The 20,837-nt window shown below is 44.4% G+C and overlaps 1 protein-coding gene across 8 annotated transcripts in view; it reads left to right on the forward strand.

The window, feature by feature from the left end:
* The first annotated feature begins 11,588 nt into the window (after positions 1-11,588).
* PHF21A (PHD finger protein 21A) overlaps positions 11,589-20,837 on the forward strand; it is a 125,497-nt gene continuing 116,248 nt past the window's right edge. For 3 of the 8 annotated variants that reach the window (XM_041397280.1, XM_041397235.1, XM_041397296.1), the window contains exon 1: positions 11,591-12,030. The gene's annotated coding sequence lies outside the window, so the exon portion shown is untranslated. Of the gene's footprint in view, positions 12,031-12,631; positions 12,718-20,837 lie in introns of all 8 variants that reach the window. The other 5 variants (XM_041397245.1, XM_041397254.1, XM_041397270.1 and 2 more) reach the window with 5 other exon arrangements.

The following is a 20,837-nucleotide window of genomic DNA, read 5'->3' on the forward strand; positions in this document are numbered from 1 at the left end:
TCTCTGAAGTGCTGTGCATAGGACATTTCACCTTCAGCTGTTCCCTCGGGAATGAGGGATCTGCTGCTCTTCTAAATGTATGTGGTTCAGGGAGATGGGTTTGGAAAGAGTGGTGACTTTTCAGCAAACCAGGCCCCTGCAGCTCCCCGTGGCCATCCTTTTTCTTTTGTGCACCTCAGCAGAACCAGTGGTACTTCATACACATTCACCAAGCTGTTACAGACAGATGTAAACACGGAAATAAACCCTGAAGGCTCTGCTGCTTTCTGAATTCTTCCCTCTTCTTTATCTTCCTCCTTCTCCTCTTCCTCCTCTATGTAGCAGTGGTCCCTAAGCAGAAGCTGTTATGTGGTTGGCCCTGATCTCCAGCTCTCCAGGGAAGATGCTACCTGGGATGGAAGTGTGCTGGTGGATGGCTACAAACCCATCACAGAGGCCCAGCAGGGCCACACCAGCCCCAACACCACTGGGCAGTGCCCAGGCTGGCTCCTGTCCAGCACTGGCTGCCTGGGAACAGTGGTGGAGACCAAGGATCAAGCTGCTTTGGTTTAGTAGGGACATGAAGTCTATTTCCTCCACAGCTTTCAAACAGCCCCCTTACGTGATTCCTCTCAGAACAGTGTTTTTATTAAAAGATAAACTGCATCTCATTCAAAAAATGTGTTATGAATGACAACGTAAGGCTTGTTTTCATACTCAGAAGAAGAAAACCCGACCAGCAGTACAAGCAGTTTCACTTTATTCAAGAGCAAAACCTGTATACCATTGGCACTCATGAGTACAAAAGTCTCTTGCACTGATTTTTTTCTCCTTTACTGAAATATTACTGCTTCCTTTATTCCTGAACTCATAAAAGGGACGATACTGAAGAAGACCAAATGTGGGTCATCTAGAGCAGGCTTTCTCTGAAAATGTCCCAACTAAGATGTTTAAGGGGGGGTGTAAGAAATGGGATGTATCCAGAAGGATCTTCCCCCATGAGCCTCTGGCAATCATTGGTAGAAGTGCTTGCTGAGTCAGATGCTGCATTCTTCAGTAGACTTGTGTCATGCCTTTCTGAACACATTTATACTATCAGGATCCATGAAATCTTGCACCAGTGAGTTCCAAATGTGATTATGCATTGAGCAAAAAAGTACTGCGTTTTGTTTGTTTCAAACATTGTCTAATAATTTCACTCAGTAGCACTTACTCTTGCAACTTGATGGTGAAAGATCCTGATTTTCCTTCTCCATGCTGCTCTCCCTTTAGCAGGCCTCTTATGTTCCCTCTTCAGTTTCTGTTATTTCATCTGAAACGTCCTAGAACCCAGATTGTTTTTTGCCTCAAGATGAAAGTTATTCCCTATCCTTTCTGTTACCTTTTTAATTCCAGTGTATCTTTTTGGAAACAATATCCTTCAGCTTGCTCTGAGGGGGTGGGCACATAATGGCTTCATAAACAGACAAAATACAAACTCCTGTTGAAATTTGTACAGTTCAGATAACTTTCAACTCCTTGTTTAACTACCTAACTGATAGCAAGCACTGAGTGAATGTTTTCAGGAGCCCCACTGACATTACCAGTGACACTAAGGTGACCTGGAACTTTGCAATGTTTTCAAACTATCATAGGCTTTCATTCAAATTCCATATGGTGTTTTCAAGTTCGCTGCAAGACAAACTAATTAAATTATGTCATGTCACGATTGTCGTGACCTGAAAATGGCATAATCGCATGAATAAGATTATTCTGGGAGTTATTGAAAAACATCTGAAGCATAACAAGGTTATCATCCACAGCCAACACAGATTCATAAGGTGAAAGTTCTGTTTGTCAAATTTATTTTCCTTTTAAAACAAAGAAACCCACCTTGTTTATCAAAGGAAGCCAGTTGAAGTAATCTTGTTGGATTTCAGTAAAGTTTTTGATGTTGTCTTTCACAGCATCCTTCAAATGTCCAGCCCACAGCTGGATAAACACATCATGTGATGGGTAAGCAACTGGCTTGCAGGTTGGGCATGAAGAGTGATAGTGAATGGGGTGACATCAGACTGGCAGCTGGTCACTAGTGGGGTTCTGCAGGGCTCCATCTTGGGGCCAGTGCTCATCAACATCTTCATTAAAGAATGGAATGCAGGACTGAAAGGCATACAAAGTAAGTTTGCCAGTGATATTGAAAACTGGGAGGAGCTGCTGACTCCCTGAAAGGCAGGGAGGCCCTGCAGAGAGACTCCACCAAATCAGAGGGCTGGGCATTCACCAACCATATGAAGTTTAACAAGGACAGGTGCCTGATTCTGCACCTGGGATGGGGCAACCCTGGATATGTGGACAGACTGGGGAACAAGAGGCTGGAGGGCACTGCCACAGGAAAGGGACATGGGAGTCCTGGTTGACAGCGGATTATGAGTCAGCAGTGCCCTGGCAGCCAGGAAGGCCAAGCGTGTCCTGGGGTGCATCAGCAGCACCAGCTGGGCAAGGAAAGGGATTGTCCCGCTCTGCTCTGCACTGGGGCGTTTCACGTCGAGTTCTGGGGGCAGTTTTGGGTGCCACAATATAAGAAAGACATGAAACTATTAGAGAGTGTCCAAAGGAGGCCAATGAAGATGGTGAAGGGCCTGGAGGGGAAGCTGTATGAGGAGTTGCTGAGGTCAGTTGGTTTGTTCAGCCTGGAGAACAGAAGACTGAGGGGAGACCTTGCTGCAGTCTACAAATTCCTCGTGAGGGGAAGAGGAGGGGCAGACGTTGATCATTGTGGTGACCATTGACAGGACCCAAAGGAATGGCCTGAAGCTGTGTCAGGAGAGGTTTAGATAGGATATTAGGAAAAGGTTCTTCACCCAGAGGGTGGCTGGGAACTGGAACAGGCTCCCCAGGAAAAAGGTCCCAGCACCAAGCCTGACAGAGTTCAAGAAGTGTTTGGACAACGTCCTCGGACACATGGTGCGATTTCAGAGGCTCTTCTGTGTAGGGCCAGGAATTGGACTTGTTGATCCTTGTGGGCCCCTTCTAACCCAGGATATTCTATGATTCTATGATTTCTACTTGATAGCCTAATAAGAGTTTTGAAAGAAACAGACTTTTCATTCTGTTCTTCCTAGTGAGAAAAAAAAAAAAATACATTTATGCTTGTGTGTGCTCTTCAAATACGGAAGCAATGCCAATGAGATTTGTGAATTTATTGACATTATCTAACTGTCTTTTAGCTGAAAAGCACAATGTTGGTGTATCTTACCATTATTAATCAATTTTGAACACAAAGAACACACAAACATGTTTAATTGCCCAATTCCCTAAGTCTTGAGTGATATATTTTGCAACTTGCCTATCACTCAAACAACAGAAGATTTGAGTGGAAGATATTAAAATCAATTATACATAAAATATCTGTGAGGACCTCTCCCTACAAACATGTGTCTCTGAATTTATGATGTAGTAGTTGTACTGTAAGACACGACTAAATAAAAAGGGCATTGTCTCGCTGTGCAGATGCCTCCCCTGTCCATCAGGTTTATTGACTTTTTTTTGATCTTTACTTTACCCCTTCTCACTGTGTTGAAAACCCAGACACATTAAACTCTGGATTATCCCAGAAAGCAGCAAGACAAGATAACACAGTCAAAGCAGATGTCCAGAAATAGCCAAGAAAGCTTGGAGAAGGAGGTGTCATGCCATTGGGAAGCACTGGTGACTCCAGAGGCTGTGATGACAGGGACGCCACAGCTCCTCAGAAGATGTAATGCTGTGTGGCACGGTGCTGTGTGAGCAAGACCATGCTAATTCAGCATCAGTCATCTCAGGGGTATCTTTATCCATGATACACTTAATCCCAGATAATCTAGAGGTGACTAACAATATTTATTGTTAGGCCATGAAAACTCACTCTGAATACCTGTACTAGCACTGACCTTTCTGTCCACTGAGTCACTGTTAACTCTTATTATTGCACGCAAAGCCAGGCACAGCTCTGATCCTTGATCCCCCTTCCCCATCCCTTCATAACACTTGTTTCACAACTCCTCTTCCCTCCCTTGTCCCTGTGCCTATGCTGGCCTACTTTCCAGTAGGGTAAAGTCAAGGCAAGCTGTAATAAATACACAAGATTCCAGTAGTTTAATACTTCTCAAAGCTTACTACTTTTTTATTGCTTTCAAACTGATGCTCTTGCTACATTACTCTATAAGACAAGATGCTGCTTAACTGGTAGTCCCAAACTGCTGGCTCAAATATGTGTCTAATTAAATACTAAAGATAACTGAATTGCTTTTCAGATGCTCCATTCACTCAAACTCCAGGCTGTTTATGTATCTAGTGATATTGAAGGGTTTAGGGGACAAATTTACAGAAGTATTTTTGAAAACCACTATCAGTATTTATATTTGAAGTACTTAACATCCTGGAATTATCATCATCCTGTAGTTTTCCTTAGATCCTCTGATTCCCTGTCTTTCCTCTTCATGATCTTTTACATTATATGTTCCTTGGACTTTAGAGCAGACTTTGCTTTATGATGTCTTCCTCAGGGTACCAAAATGACCATTGACACCTAAAAGGACTAAAAAGGCATTATGTCCCATCTACTGTTATTTTATTGTTCACAGAAATTGACTTTAATTTTTTTTTTTTGTTGCTGTTTGTCACAACATCTGATTTCTGTGCATGTGGGAGTCTGTTGAGATGGCTGTATGCCTGCAATACATCCTGGTAGCTGCTGTCTTGGTCTGTGGCTCATGCCCTTGGTTTACCACTCTGCATTTCTATTTGCTTATCAGGTTAGTGACACACCAAAATGCTTCATTACAAAAGTTGTCATTTCCTTTCAGCAGTCCTTGAAAACATACTCAGTGGTTTCATTTCCATCCACAGTTTTCCAATTCTACATTTTTTCTCAAGTTCCTCAAAAATAGAAGTGGAAGAATTCTTGTGAAAGTATCTGGAAAAGGGCGATTTGATGGAGACTAGATATCTCTAATCACTAATGGTCCAACAATCGCCAGCTGAAAAATTTAGTAGGGTGACCAACATTACAACAAATCAGCTTGAATTAGGAGGCATTATATTGTTTAACAAAAAGGACAATGTGTCAAAACCAGTTTCTTGTATCTGATAATGGAACTGCAATTGCTCCTAGGATACTTCATACTGCTGGCTTAAAAATGAGGATCCTTTCCCTGGACCATTTGCATCTTGGCACACAATCTCTAGCTCATTGTGATTCTAAACAGTGTACAGGATCCGAAACCATGCTTAGTCAGCCTGGCCAGCCACCTGAGAGCCATGAGCAATGTCCCCTTTATGACTGCTCACTTCTACTTAAGCAGAAAGGAAAAAAGAAAAAAGGCAAGGAAACCATTCCTCTTGACTCCCAGAGACAGTATCGCTCCTCAGATCTTCCTTCAGCACGGAAGCAGCAACATCACCAGCATCTCTGAAAGTGGATGCACATTCAGAAGAAGAAAGAAAGCATGGCTTGTGAAAGGTAAAATGCTCTCTGGCCTCCCCTAATTGCAGATCTGATACAGAAGTACTGGTTGAAATAGTGTTTTCCTGGAGGTTGAATTACATAAGGAGCTGGCAACCTTCCTGACTTCACATATCAAAACCTTAACAAGACTGAAAGCCTAAGAGGGAAGCCAAGGAAGAAGAGCCCTGGGAGCTCTACTGGCAGGTAAGAGACAGTGGTGAGTCCTCACAGGTCCCCCATGCTCTCTGGTGCAACAGGCCAGGCTACCCGCTCTGAGCTATGGTCCTCTGCTCTCTGTATGAAATAACCAATGCCCCTGGTAAGCAAAGCAGTAAGTGATCAGGGGCAGAGACAGCAGGACACAGTCTCCTTTCAAGGCTGCTCTCAGAAGAGCTTGCATCTCCAGTGAAATCCCACTGCAGACATAATGCTGGGCTGTGCTGACAGGCCTTCCCTGGCTCAGCTGCTGAGGGCAGCCCGGAGAACATGAATTTTACAAAAGCAACAGGGCAGCCTGAATGGTGAATTACGTTTACCTGAATGTAGATCCTGGACAATGCATTCCTATGACTGTTTTTAGCACACCCTAGCTGCCTCCCAGGCAGAGCATTCAGGAGAGTGAGATTTGCAGCTGCACCACTCCTTGCTGGACCAAATGACAGCTGACAAGTCAGAAAGTCACTTTGGGATGAGACAGGGGAAGCAGGGGTCTGCTTCATTGGCTGCTGTAAGCAATAACTCCTGTGTAAGGCAGTCATCCACAGTCAAAGTCAGAGGTTGTTGTGTTAAGCAATGCAGTTTCCATTTAGGCTGATGTTCTAAATGGTGAGTGCCTCATACTCATCATGTTTTCAGGCTCTGGTCCCAACTGGTGGTCTAAACAGTCTGGTTAATTTTCCTTATCGTCTGGAAGTGAGTGATGCCCTATCCTTCCCTGACCTGGGAAGGGGAAGATATTTGCTTGTAGAAGGCACTCTTTGCCTGGATCCTGCTGGTGAGATAACCCTGTGCTCAAACACTGATGAGAAAGACAGATTCCCAGCTGTTTTCTTAGGCTGGACTATGTCTTGCCTGAAATGGTCTTATAGCTTTCATTTTTAAGCTGCACAGGCTATCTTCCCTCTTAGTTGCAGCCATCTAGCATTCCTGCCAAAAGCACAGTGAAAAATAGCAATAGGCAAGTAACTAACTCTTGGTTTAGTTTTTAAGGTAGTTTTGTTGCTGACAACCAGGGGAACAGAAAGTGCCATGTGACTACTCCACTGTCAACCTAATCTGTGACCTGTCAGTGCACTTGCTGTTAATTCTTTTTAACACAAAAAAAGTCTTGCTAGAAGACTGTTTATGCATGTTAACTAATATCTTAAATTTTGTTCTAAGTATTCTCAACAAGCAGCACTGCAAGATGGGCTGGCTATAGCAAAGCTAGCATGTTGTGATGTAACTTTTTGTTCTGAACACTTGGTACAATAACTGTTAGCAATGACTATTATTCTTGAGATGCCCCTGCATTAATACTTTACATGGACTGTGCTTCTTTCTCTGAAATTCTCCCAAACTGGTGAAATAATATTCAATGAGAAACAAAATCTAGCAGCTGCTTACAAGTTCTCATCAAATCCTGTTGAGTTTTGTGACTTTTCCACTAACTTTGATAAGGCTTTGTATTTGGCTTGTACTTCTAAGTGCTCTTAGGATAAAAACTAGGCAAAGGGGACTGGACGAGCATCCAGAGTGATGTGATCAAGCAGAAAGTGGAAAACCCAGACAAACTGAACTATGACTTTTGATAAGCAGCACAAACATCACATTCAGAGGCAGAGGTGTGTGGGTCAACTTTGTGCACAAAGACTCAACAAGCAAAGGAGGATTTTTTTTTCCCTAAGCTTCTAGCAAGATTTCCTTTCACTGAAAGGAAATCATGGTAGATATCTCTGTGTAGACCCAATGTACAAAACCAGTCAGTTCATTCAAACATTTATTCAAACATCTGATGATACCATTGCTTTCCATTTTGTACATGAAACCACTTTTCATGCTACTAGAAGGTGAATTCTTTGTATACACAAATGGGGGCCCTCTCTTCCACTTTTTTGCTGACGTGGAAGAGAAGCTAAGTAGCACAGAGGCAGGAACCACTTTTCTTCAGCATTTGAAGTCTGAACAAAGTGCACATGTGCAGTTTTTAAAGGAAAGACTTTTGGCATGTCTGTGATAATCAAGGTCTGTGTCTTAAACTGCTGATTTCAGACTGGTTGATGTGAAGCCCAACACGACCCAGCAACGTGTGCTCACAGCCCAGAAAGCCAACTGCATCCTGGGCTGCATCGAAAGCAGTGTGGCCAGCAAGGTGAGGGAGGGGATTCAGCCCCTCTGCTCTCATGGCACCTTATGAGAAACTGGAGTGATTTGTCCAGCTCTGTGGTCCCCAACATAGGAGTGATGTGGATCTGCTGGAGAGAGACTGGAGGAGTGTAATGAAGATGATCAGAAGGCTGGAGCACTTCTCATGTGAAGAAAGGCTGAGAGGGTTGGAGCTGTTCAGCCTGGGAAACACCACATAGCATCCTTCCAATACCTAAAGGGAGTGTACAAGAAAGCTGGAGAAGCACTTCTGATGAGGGCATGTAGTGATAGAACAAGGGATAATGGAGGGTAGATTTTGATTAGATTAGGAATAGATTCTTCACTGTGAGGACAGCGAGGCACTGAAACAGGTTGCTCAGAGAGGCTGTGGATGTCCCAGTGCTGGAAGTGTTCAAGGCCAGGCTGGATGGGGCCCTGAGCAATCTGGTCTAGTGGAAGGTGTCCCTGTCCATGGCAGGTGGGGTGGATCTAGACAAGCTTTAAGATCCCTTTCAACCTGAACGATTCTATGATTCTATGAAAATGGTCTGAGCCACCTTGCCATGACCCAGAGATCACTGTGGGCAGTGTGTGAGATACTCATCATGGTCTGAGCTCTAAGACAAACCATGAAAAATTTCTGCGTGCATCTACAGTAACAGCTGATGATTATTTTTCCTTTGAACTTTGTCCAAAGTTCATCTTTAAAAAACAAACTTTGGGCTGTGTGTACTGACTCCTCAGCAAAATAAACATGCCGAATCTCTAATAACACTTAAATCACTCATTCTAGATTCTTTCAACTTGCTTGTTAACCAGAAAGATAAAAAACACTAAAACAAATAGGCTTTACTCAGTTATTTATTTTTCTGGTGCCTCTATAAAAAAAAAAATCTGAAGGACAAAAGCAATTCTGGTCTGATTGTTTTCAGAGTAAGCTGACTCCTTGCTTTAAACTAACTGAAGGTAAAATCAAAATCCAGGCTGTCTTGGCTGTAACATTTGGCCTCTACAGCTTAAAGTGCTGGTAGTAAAAGTTTACATGGAGGAGGGAAAATCTGAGTATTGGAGCTGAGATTTTCAGCAGGGTTTAAAAATTGGTTACGAATTTGAGATTGGAGGGCTAAGGAGGGAGGGGGCTGGGCGGCACCCCGGCCACAGGAGAAATCACAGCAAGCTACAAGCTGATCTGACAGTAACAGAGCTTAGCCGAAGCTCACTTGACCTATTCAAAGGCGGTAGAAATAAAGTAGAAAGAAGTAAAAAAAGCAAATACATAGTTATTAGAAATGGTGTAATATCTAATATCTCAGTTATACTAACCGTAACACTTCTTGTTACAGCTGGACACACTGAAAGTTCTACTGTGATGGCTGCTAGATTTTTGGTGGTCTTGTGCACGTGACCTTACCTGATATCCCATGAACTGTGCACCTATCAGTAACTATTTGATGAGCACCCAGATATAATTTCTGTGTTTTCCTTTTCTTAGTATTCTGTCAACCCTACAGTTTAGTATCATACCTGGCTTGCAAAAAAAAAAAAAAAAAAAAAAAAGAAAAAAACAAAAGAAAAAAAAAAAGACAGGGTAGGAGAGATTGCCTCAAAAAGAAAAACCCAAACAACATGGCATTAAAAAAAAAAAGGCATTTTTAGATTACTCTATTTGCTTCATATCTTTTCCTTTGTGTGCATTTAAAGTTTGTGTCTTTAAGGTCACATCCACAAACCCACAGGCTAGAACCTTCATTTAAAAAAAATAAGCCTGAGTTTCTTGCATAATTGTACGAGTCCAGGAGCTACAGCTTTAAGAAGGGCACTAAATGTTGTAAAGTTCACAATTAAATCACAGAGAACTTGCAACCAATTGATGGAAAAGAAGTGGAAAATTAATAGTAATTAAATAAACAGTGGCTTATAGATCTCTTTTTTTACAGTTGAGAGGAAACCTCGCTGTACGTTCTCACTCATGCTGAGCCCTCTAGAATCCTCCAGATGACAGAACTGTCCGTTTCTGCCCAATTACGACTCGTCCCCGAGTTACTCATCATGACTGCATTGTGGATTTAGTTTCACAATGTAATAAAAGAGTTCATCGTGGCTTCCTGAAGCATTTACAGATATAACGCAAACACATTTCTTCACAACTTGCGAGCATTTCGAAGAAATAAAGTGATATAAGAGGCTATTAAAAAAAAATCAAATCAGTTTTGCATTGCATCAAATCCCGGCTTTTCGTGAGAGCTCATGCAAATCCCGCGGCGTCCAGAACATGTTCCACTGCTTTTAGCAATGGTAGCTCCGACAGAAATGCGAGGCTTTAAGTATTTCTGAGACTCCGGAGACTTTCGGAAGCCGGAGACGCACAGGGGCAAGCCTGTAACTTGAGCTAGTGTACTGCAGATAAGGACTGACCCTGCCCGGGTTGGTGCTGGCGTTCGGGCGGCCCGCGGCCGCTCACGGTGCGGTGGCAGGGGACCGGGGCGCCGTGCTCCCGGAGCCACGGGCACCGGCGGCCCAGAGCGGCCCGCGGCTGCGAGGGAGCACCGGGCAGCGCCGCAGCCGAGTCGCGTACGTGTGATTTCCAGGCCAGCGAGTGCGGCAGAAACCTTCTAACCCATGGCGTGGTAACTTCCCGGCTTTGAACCTGCCCGTGAAAAGTTTCTGACTCGCCACCGTTCGTTTTTGTTGGTTTCTTCCTTTTTTTTTAAAAAAAAAAAAAATTGTATTTTTTTTCCTTTCCCCTTTCTGGAGGGGAATTGGAAGAGGAATGGGGAGGGAAAAAAAAAAAAAAAGAATGCTGATGCAGCGCCGCTCGCACGAAAGCAAATGGCAGCATCGCCCGGCAGTGGAGTAGTAAGTTAATAAATAAATAAGCCAAGCCCGCTGCGTGAACGGCGAGGTGGAGGAGGGAACAGCCTCCCCTCCCTTCCTAGCCGGCCGCGCGGCGAGCGTGTGCGCTATTCCTTCGAATAACATGGCAGGGCCGGCGATGCGGGAGGGAGGGAGGGAGCGCGAGAGGGCGGCCCTTGGCCCGGTCGAACGGGCCGTGGCGCATCCGCGCCTCACGCACGGCGATGAGCAGACCGCGCTCCCTCCCGCCGCCGCCGCCGCTTCCTGCGCGCGCCCCCCGCCCCCTCCCGCGGCCCTGTTGCATCAACTTCCTGTGCGGAGCCCCTCGCGGCAGGGCCCCGCGCGCCGGCGTGTGGTGTGTATGTGGGTGTATATGTGTGTGTGTGTGTGTGTGTGTGTGTGTGTGTGGTGGGGGGGAAGGGGGGTCCTCGGCTGACGCGCGGTCGCCCCCGCGCTGCTCTCCCCCGCCTCCGTGCTCTCACGGCCGCCCGGTACCGGCGGTGCAGGGCGGTGCAGCCGCCCAGTGCCCCCCGCGGCCGCGGCCGGCGGCGCCGCTGCTCCGGCAGAGTTTGGTGCCCTACTTCACTCTACTTTAGTTTCACTCACTTTACATCCGGGCTTTTTCCCTAGGCAATGGGGGCCGCAGCACAGCCCGTTCCTTAGGCAAAGGGAAATAAATTCGCCGCACCGACACGTCAAGTAGTCCCCCCTCAGGAGAAGCGGCCGAGCCCGCCCTCCTGGCTGTCCCCCTTGCCCTGGCCCCGGCCCGGCCGGCGGCGTCCCGCCGTTGCAACGGAGAGGGGGGAGCGTGGGCGTGGGCCCTCCGGTCCCCGCTTCCCCGGCCGGTCTCCAGCGGCGGACCGGGCCGGGCCGGGGCGGACGGGGGCGCGCGCGGCGGCGTGTCGGGAGCGCGCCGCAGGCAGGCAGGCAGGGAGGCCGGCGGCGGAGGGATCCCGGCGAGAGGTGTGCTGCGGCCGGGCCGGGTGAATGGGATTGAAGAAGAGTTCAGCTTCTCGGCTTGTTTTTGTGTTACAGTTTCTCTCCTCCTGCGCCTCTTCGGCTTCGTGCCGCCCTCCCCGCCCGCTCCCTCCTCCCCGCCGCAGGAGGAGCCCCCCGCGGAGAGGGGGAAGGAAAAGGACCCCACAGAGGCGAGAGCGAGCGAAGAGGAGGAGGAGAAGGGAGCAACCTACCATCTTCCACTCCCCGCTTAGCTTAAAGAAAGTGAGAGGAGAGAGAGAGAGGCGCCCAGAAGAGGGGGACAGGGAGGCCCAGAGGAGCGGCGGCGCCGGCACCCTCCCCCTATGAAGAAGAGTCCTCCCCCTCACAGAGAGGTCCTGCCAGGGGGACCCCGGCCGGCCCGCAGCAGCACCGCCGCCGCCAGCAGGGTGTAGTATCCCACCTTTCGGATTCGCCTCCTCCTCCTCCTCCTCTTCCTCCCTGCCCCCCCCGCCCCCCGGGATGGCGCCGGCGCGCCCCGCACTCTCCGGCCAACTTGGCGATGAGGAGCAGCAACTTCGCCGCGGCCCCCGGCCCCTCCCTCGGGGGGGTGGCGGGGAATAGCGGAGCGTCCCGGGGCGGCCCCCCGGCCTTCCCGGCAGAAGTTTGCGAGCGGGAGCGGGAGAGGTGGAGGAGGGTGACACTTGGGGTAAAAGGAGGAGGTGACACATTGGGGTTGGGGGGAGGAGCAGGGGAAGGAGATGACACATTGCACTGGGGATGGGGTGGGGGAGGGAGGCTTATCCCCTCCCCTCCGGTTTCCTTCAGGATGATTATTTCCAGGCCCTTTTCTCTCGGTCGGGTCCTTCGCCGCGATGCTGTCGGGGAAGTTTTATTATTATCTGGGAAATGATGCCGCTCTCGGTGATGGATAATTCGTAGTAAATCCGCTGCTGCGGTTTTTCCTTTTTTTTTTTTTTTTTTTTTTTTTTTTTTTTTTTTTTTCCTCGCTTCCCTCCTTCCTTTCATTCGTCTTTGTGGCCCGAGCAGCGCCGGGAAAATTCCGTTTCTTCAGCAACTTGTTATTCCGGAGCCGGGCCTGCTCCCCTCGCCCTGGGGCTGCCCTTCCCGCACAGGTACGGGGCCGGGGGTGCCCACGCCTGCCCCAGCACCGGGCACTTCTTTATTTTGGTTTGTTTCCCTCCCTCCTGCGCCCGTGTAGGCGGAGTGGGGCTCTATGTGGGACTCTGCCATTTGGTGTAGTCCTCTTATGCATGTTCCTTTCCTTTCTTCACTTGCCTTCCTGCAGGATTTTTTTTCTTTTTTTTTTTTTTTCTTCTTTTTGTGGTGATGTGTGTTTTGTTTTTTCCTCTTTATTATTCCGTGCTTCACTGTCGGTACAGCTTTCTTCTCAACCACCTCTGCAGTTTGGTGGGTGCTGATGGTTTAGTACGCTGAGGTTTTTTGGGTGAATTCGTATTTTATTAATGCATGGAGCTCTTCATTCAACTTCTTCTCAAGTGTCAAAAAATAAGGCTATGAACAGATGTGTTTCAATATGGAGAAATTTCTAAGTTCCTAATTCTTGGGGGTGGAGGAAAGAGTGCCATTGGAGAGTGGCTTTTGTTTTCGATTGGTGAACAAATGTCATCACATTTCAGTCACGTGCTGTAATATTCTTTGTTCAGCTATCAAACTATGATATCTGCTACACCTGTTCCCACTTTTTAATTGTAAGTAACGGCGATTGCCTGCAAATCTTATAATTGCAGATAGGAGCACTTTCTCCCTTTCTCTCCCCTCTTGGATGTTCGTTTGGGCCCAAGCACTAAGCTTGACAATGAACTTTTGTTCACTGCGGAGCCTGCGTGTAAAAAGGTCCCAGTGGGGGTAATAACGCGCGTGTCACGAGAAAGTTGTGTCCTGTGATGTACGGTGGCTCTGGGCATGGAAAATCAGGTGGGGACTGGGGACGTGCGCTCCGTAATGGCAGGGCTTGAGGAGGAGGCAGGCTTCTTTGGGCCAGGCAAATTTTCTTGTGCTGTTGCTTGTTATCAGGTTAAAGAATAGATACTCCTGTGCACCCATATGTATAGATGGTAGCTTTTTTTTTTTTTTTTTGCTTAGCTGTAGGTTTTCAGGTATCAGAAATAAAATGGATTTTTGCTCTCTGTTTACTCTTTTTTTTTTTCCCCTCTTCCTCCCTCCTCCCCCCCCGCCCCTTTTTCTCATTGTGCTCACTTCTAACAATGAAGACACCTGCTTAGTTTCAGTTTTGTAACTTGGCTTCCTCTGGCTTTCCTGTGATTTCCTGGAGTTAGCTGGTGGGACTAGACCTGCTACATAGCAGGGGAATTTCTAACTTTGATGAAGGGCGGCTTATTTTGAGGCTTCATTAGTGAAAAAAATGACATGTGTTTCAATGCCTTGTTTAATAAAACAAGCCCTTAAAATCCTAAAATTCATTACTTCTACCAGGTTAGCATCTAACAACAGAACTTTAATACTGAACTTGTTAGTGATTGTGTGTAATACAACTTTGTAGTTTTTATTAAATAGTGATATTAAATGACTATTGAGAACAGGATCTTAAAGAAGTAAAAAATAGCATAACTACCCATATTAGTTAAAGAAATTAATTATCATATCTTAGGAGAAAGATCACAGTCTTTGGAAATTTTGTTTATATCTGTGCATGCTTCACGATCGCTAAATGAAACTTTCTTTGGGGCATTTTTTAATGTTGATTTCTAGAAGGGAATTCTGTAGCTCAGTAAATGAAACTTTAAAACCGTATTTAAAAAAATAGATTATGAGATTCTCAAATATTTTAAGAACTTTCAACTTCACTATGGTAGAGAGATTATTTTATGACAGTTACATCAGCTAGGGTTTTGAGCTGATACAGAGGGATTATGGAGCAGCCTCTATCCATTCATTTCATGTTGTGTAGTAGTGTGTATGGAGTGTGTCTTCAAGGTTTTAGGAGACCCATTGTCTAGCAGAAGGTAGGTGCATGCTCGCTGGGAGTACTTGCCACCAGATGGATGTCAGCTATGTCATATCCCAAGATTTCAGCCTTAGTGACCTGAGCAACAAGAAATCTGCATCCCATTATGGGTTTTGGTGATTTTTCATTTAGCTGGTGAAGCTAACATGTTGTGTAATTCAAAATGTTATGTGGAGGAGTCTTTGTTATTAATAATTCTTTGCCATTAGTGTTTTTAAGATTTTTACTTGAAAGTTTTTACTCTTTGCTCTCCTCTATGTGCATCTTGAACTAGTTTTGTTGATGGAAGCAGGCATTTTTTCTTACTTTAGGGAAAATAAAAAAACTTTCCTTCAAAGAACTTAAAAAAAGCAAAACTAGGAAATTAAAACTTAGGCTGCTTAGAGAAAAGTGCTGTTGTGTTTCCCAGGTTCAATAGTGAGATCTCCACTTTAAGTTTAGGTTTTGTAAATCTGTCTCTTCACTGTAGCTATTCAGCTTTAGCTGTGTTTCAAATATTGGCCCTAACTATTTCTTATTCCAACTATTTTTTTTTTAGAGATGAGGTTTTGTGTGTGCCTATTAAACTTCACTGTAGAAATGATGATTTAAAAAAATTTAAAATATCTTGGTGTGGATCCTTACAAAGGACAATTTTCATGGACTTTTTTGGTTTTTTTTAGAAAATAAGATGTGTTTTATTGACTGCTTAAAAAGTTGTGTAATTCTGTGTGCAGTTGGAAAGCTTTGATAGTGAGCCTGGCTATCACTTGTGTTGTTCATGCAGTTTGTTTCTAATGAACACATTGTAGCTGTTCAGTTCCTTTATCCTTTTTCTCAGTGCCATGAAGAATTTTATTTGGTCAAATGAATTGATACTACTGGAAATTGTTTGCAATGGAGATTTCTCTTTTATTTTAGTCCAGTTTGAAGGAACCTGGATGGACTATCTTATTTCATGTGTTCTTGGCATTTTGTATGGGTACCAGAAACTCAAGGTGAAAGTCATGTGAGAAACATGTGTTGGTGACCCTAGTCTTTTTACTGTTGTTTAGAGTTTCTTGGTTTTACGTGTTTAAAATATTAAATATAAGAAAGAACTTCACAGGGTGATAGAGCTTTGCTTTTTGGAGGGCCATCTCACGGGGATGTGAGCTGTAAAGCATCTTCTTCAGGAGAGGCTTCATGTGTAGAAGGGGCAGTGCTAAAAACCTATTATTAAGCTTCTAATAATATTTCCTCACTGTCCCCTTCACCCTTTATGCTCACAACTGTGCAGTCACATGTGTAGCTGTATACTAGAAGTGTAAGACTCTACAAAAGGCCTGGCTCCTGTACGTTCGTGAATTGCCCTTGTTCAATTACTCTGTGCCAGAAAGCAGCTCACATCCTGTTTCTGATGTATTTTAACAGCACAAAGGTTTTTTAGGAACAAACCATATAGTGGAAAGGTGGGGCAGAGCACAGAAGGGTTTTGAGATGTCTGCTGAATGCAAAGGGCTGGTACTTACTTCTGCACCCTGTAATTAGAGGGTATAGAAGGATAGTTTTTATAGGTGTCTTACAGTAATCTTTCCTCCAGTTCAGTGTAGCACAAAGCCAGTGTCTGGCTTGTGCTGGTAGTGGAGATATGCATTATGCAGGCAAAAAATAATTTTATTTACATTTGTTGGTGGGGGGGGGGAACTTGGTATTTTCTAATTTTCTTTTAGTTTTTTTCCTTATGGCACAGAGTATCATTAAAAATATAAAATGCAGCCACTTTGTTTCTTTCCTAAGTTTTTATTTATGGCTCCTGCACTTTACAAAGTTCCTCTCTGGACTGAAATTGTTAAAGTATGATTTAAAGTTTGTTTGATTCTGCTTTTGTTATGTCAAAACTTCACAAAAGTGAAGCGTAGATCATAGGCTGTAAAATGTACAAAAATCTAAAGAGTTTTTTAAAAGTACTTAATGCTGAGGAAAGATGCATTTGCAGCGTAATCAGACTTTGCAGTTAGAATCACCTGTCCTTAACATAATTTTTTTAGCTGTAGAAAGTTCTGAGAGGTCCCTTCCTTTAGTCTTCCTTGCCTACTGTCCTAACAAAGCCCCAACTTTGCCACAGAATCTTTTGTATTGATACTTTGTTCATTCCAGCTTTTTGAGGAAAAAAAGTGCTGCATGACACAGGCTTATCTGCAGCATTATTTTCTGGTATACTGTTTACCCCAGTTTAATATCACTGGGAATTATCAAGTTCCCCATGCCTCAAAAGATCTTTGCCTAGATGGTTTGACCTATTATTTGTTCCCTCTTGCCCGAGATTTCTTGTTTGCTGTCATTACAAATGCTCACTCTTTTGATTGGAGACGGTGTGCTCAAAGCCTGCTTTGAAAAACCGCACGCCACAAAACAAACACGCTGCCTCCAGACCCCAGCCCCAGCCTAATGTTTGTTGTTACTGGTGGGAATGCACCTGTAAGTGCTACAGGAGCAGTGAGGCTCTGCTTCCTGTGAGCTCTGTTCTAGGCCACGTTCATACAGCTTCTATGCATTTTTAATGTCCGATTTCTTAAAATGCGTGTGTTTTCTGATTCCGCCCTGCTACCTGCCAGTACTGCACTTGTAGGACAAGAGAAAAAGTTCACTTGGTGCAGAAGTTGTGTCACCTGCCTCTGAAGCGAGGGACTCTACCTTTGCACGTGTAATTAAAGGTACTTCGCAAATGTAGCCAGTGTGTTTCTTGAATTGCAGTATGGATGTGTGAGGAGTTAAACCAAATGAGGGCAGATTTGAGCCTGTGACTCTGAGATGGCCTGTGGGAGAACTCTAGCAGGGCAGCCAAGCTTACGGGTGGTTCGGCTTCCTTGTTTCTGTGTATGAAATACAAGCTGTCAGTAGGAAAGGGAGAAGGAACGTTGATTCTTTCCCCTCTTCCACTTCAACCCTGCAGGTCCAAGTTAACTGTATGGATCCCAAAGGCAGCATAGTTGGAAACAGTTAATTGAAGAGATCGAGTGGTATCCTATTGAAGCTTTAAATTGTTTTAACAAAACTTCTGAGTAATCGCAATAATTATTTTCTGATAAGCTGGCTGATAGTAACTATGGCAACAGCTGTCTGGCCTACGGACAGCATTGCTGTATTGACAAAACCTTTAGATGCTCCTGAGGCCTCTTGCCTCTATAGGGAAGTGCATCAGGATGACTTTCAGGTGACTGAAGCATCACCATTTCTTTCTCTTGCGGTGGGATGCTGTCTTTCTCTTGGCCCAGCCTTTTCCTTTTGCATGGTCCCTTTTCTTTTGCATGTTTCTGCAGATGCTGCCTGCTAGCCTGGAAATGCTGCAAAGACTGTCTTGTACTGCAAGGACTAGGGAAGCATATAAGTTCTTAGGTAGAATTTTACATGCATGTTATTGTTTTTTAGTTGTTTTAATAATAATAATACAGAGTTCAGGGAAGCAGGAGGCGGGGGAAAAAAGGAGGACTTTTCAATTTTGTTCCCTGGTTGTTTCCTTCCTGGATTAAAACCTTCTTAGAACAGACTGGTAGGGGGAGCTGCCATTCCCTTTACTGAAGTACGGCGTATTCCTCTCTGAGGCCTACACTGAGACACAGCTATTTAATTTTCAGCTAAGAGCCACTTCTTCTCAGAAGAGAGAGGCAAGCCCCTGCTTGAGCACATTGTAGAAATGGAGGAGGAGAGCAATTTGTTTCCAGATAACTGAATTCTGGACAGGGAGAATATGCCCCTCACCAAACATACTTTTCCTATTGCTATTCAAAAGAGTACTCTTTAATGTTATTAAATGTCTTGGGAGGAAAGCCCCATAAATTCTTGTTGCACTTCAGTAAAAGATGTTAAAAAGCTACAGCAAACTGTGCATATTTAAAAGTAGCCAAACTGCTTTTCTATGAGGACTCTTGGTTAGCTGATGTTTATTTCTGCAGAAATCTTTGGCCTCTTAACTTCAACACATGAGACCTGGCTATCCATCCAGCTTACCTGTCGTTTACCAGCAGCAGTGTCCCTGTTTGGGGTGTGTGTGTTGCTTGCAGGCTGTGGAAGTGTGCAATATGGCCTACATCTGCTCTCATCTTGAGTAAGAATGTGCTCGTGGAAACTGCAGGCCCCAGTGTGCAGTGCTTTGTTTTTATTGCAATGGCCTGCCAGGAGTGTGCTGTCCTAAGGCATCCTGGGACCTGTAGTTTTCTTGAGCAAAGTTGGGGATTTGGAGTGAAGCGTATAAGATGCTGTCATATTCTAGAAACACAGTCCTCAATACCTTATCCTGTTCTTGTTGGTCAGCTTAAGCCTGTGCAGCAGTCAGGTATTTTTGTTTACAAGTCAAAAATTGTTTATAGTTGCGTAGTTTAGAGAAAAGCAGTCCATGAAGGAAGTCTTCCAACTGCTTATGTGTTTTTGTACAAAGAATATATTAATTGTACTGACACCTTGCTTCGTCTCTGGTTGCAAGTATCTTATTTGATCTTCTGGGGATTTTTAATCTTTCAGAGCAATGTTACGGATGGAAACATTTGGCAGAAGGGGATTTCTGTTACTGGCAGTATGGCAGCTGTGTTGTCCTTTCCAGTTGCTGGGAGGACAGTGGGTCACAATGGATTTCTTTTCACACAGTGAAAGGGAGTTTTAACAGCATTTTTAACTGATGGGAACTTGCTTCTCTGCTGTGTTTCTTGAGAGTGAGTGATGACATAGCTGCCTTATTCATCAGAGCAGGGGATCCAATTTATGTTCATGCTGTGGGGTCTGGTGACTCCATTGCTGGTTCCCAGGGGGACACAGAGTCACAAACACAGGTACTGGCAGGTGCCTCCAGAAGCAGAACACATCTGGCAGTTTTTGTCAGGTGTGTTTAGTCCTGACTGCTGCACTTGAACTCACATCAGACTTGCATCAAAGAATGTGAAGTGTTTCTGAAATAGGTATAGAGGAATAGTAACTTTTCAGAATACTTTATTTATATTTGTAGGAATTGTGTGTTTTCACACAACAGTCTGTCAGATTTGCCAAAGTTAAAATGGACATTAAGTTGATTTTGCTTGTTCATCCAGCAACAAGTTTAGTATTTGCTGTAATCTTGTGTGTCATGATTTGGATAATGCAGTTCATTTTCAAGTGAGCAAACACTTAACTTTAACTGATCCCTGTCAATTTCTTTGTTCTTCAGTTTCTATGAGATATTAATATAAAAAGGCTTGTATTTAAGTGTCAGACAATATGAAATACGCTTTGTTTTTATGTTTTTGGAGAAATTAATTAGAGCTCCAGCCTTGCAAGAAGTCATGTTATCTAACACTAAGTCCTGCAGAAGTTAGACAGAATAGCTGAATGCCTGAAATCAGAATCTATGTAAGTAGCAGCAGGATGAAGACCTCCAGGCTTCTAATGTTGGAAAGTAGCTTCTTTGTAATCACCACAATTAGCTAATATCTAGGTGTGTGTGACAAAATTCTTTTTCTTTTATTAAGTGTACAGAAATACTGCTCATTATAAATTCAGAACTCACATGTTCATAGGTTGTGCAAAAAAACACCCAAAGCCTAAAAAAAGTTGCTAATTCCTTCGCCTGTACAGATGATGTGTATGACAGATATTTAGGTAGCAATAGCTTCCTTGAGTCAGGATGGTATTTTCTCAGCACTGATACATTGTATGCACTATATGTTGCTCACGCTGTTTAAAACTGACACAAAAAGGTGAAGAGATTAGTCAAAAACCTTACAGATGCTGTAATTGTAAAGGACTTGGTAAACAGTGCTAAAGTTTTCTTTAAGTGTTCCCAGCCCCTTGACGGCCCACGTGGAGCAAATTGCTGACAGGACAGGCACTTAGCTGAAATAGTTACTGTTAGTGTCTTGACATGATTAGAAAGGCTGACATTATTGCTATGCGAGGATGAAATCCTTCATTGGCTCCTTGGGCCTATACAACAGGCGAGAGAAGAAACCAAGATAAATCTATGTGTAGTGGAAAGATGACGTGTCTTGTCTTTCAAGGACATTTTACCTTCTGCAGAGAGCCTGCAACAGTGCCCTTTGTAATGCTGCTGTATCAGGGTATCCTAGATAAGGAAAGTGAGAAGTAGGGATGTACGAAAGGGTTTGATGCGCAGTTGTAAAGAAAAACTTCTGTAAGTACTTCTTATCTCATAAGAGCAAATCCGTCCTCATCTGTGAAGAAATTGTGGCCCTGCTCAAGCCAGTGGGAAACTTCACAGTTGAATTGAGATTACTGGGATTTTTTTCCCCCAAAAATATA

This window comes from Onychostruthus taczanowskii, unplaced genomic scaffold, assembly GCF_017590055.1.
Source record: "Onychostruthus taczanowskii isolate IOZ18803 unplaced genomic scaffold, ASM1759005v1 scaffold1, whole genome shotgun sequence".
Lineage (NCBI taxonomy): Eukaryota > Metazoa > Chordata > Aves > Passeriformes > Passeridae > Onychostruthus > Onychostruthus taczanowskii.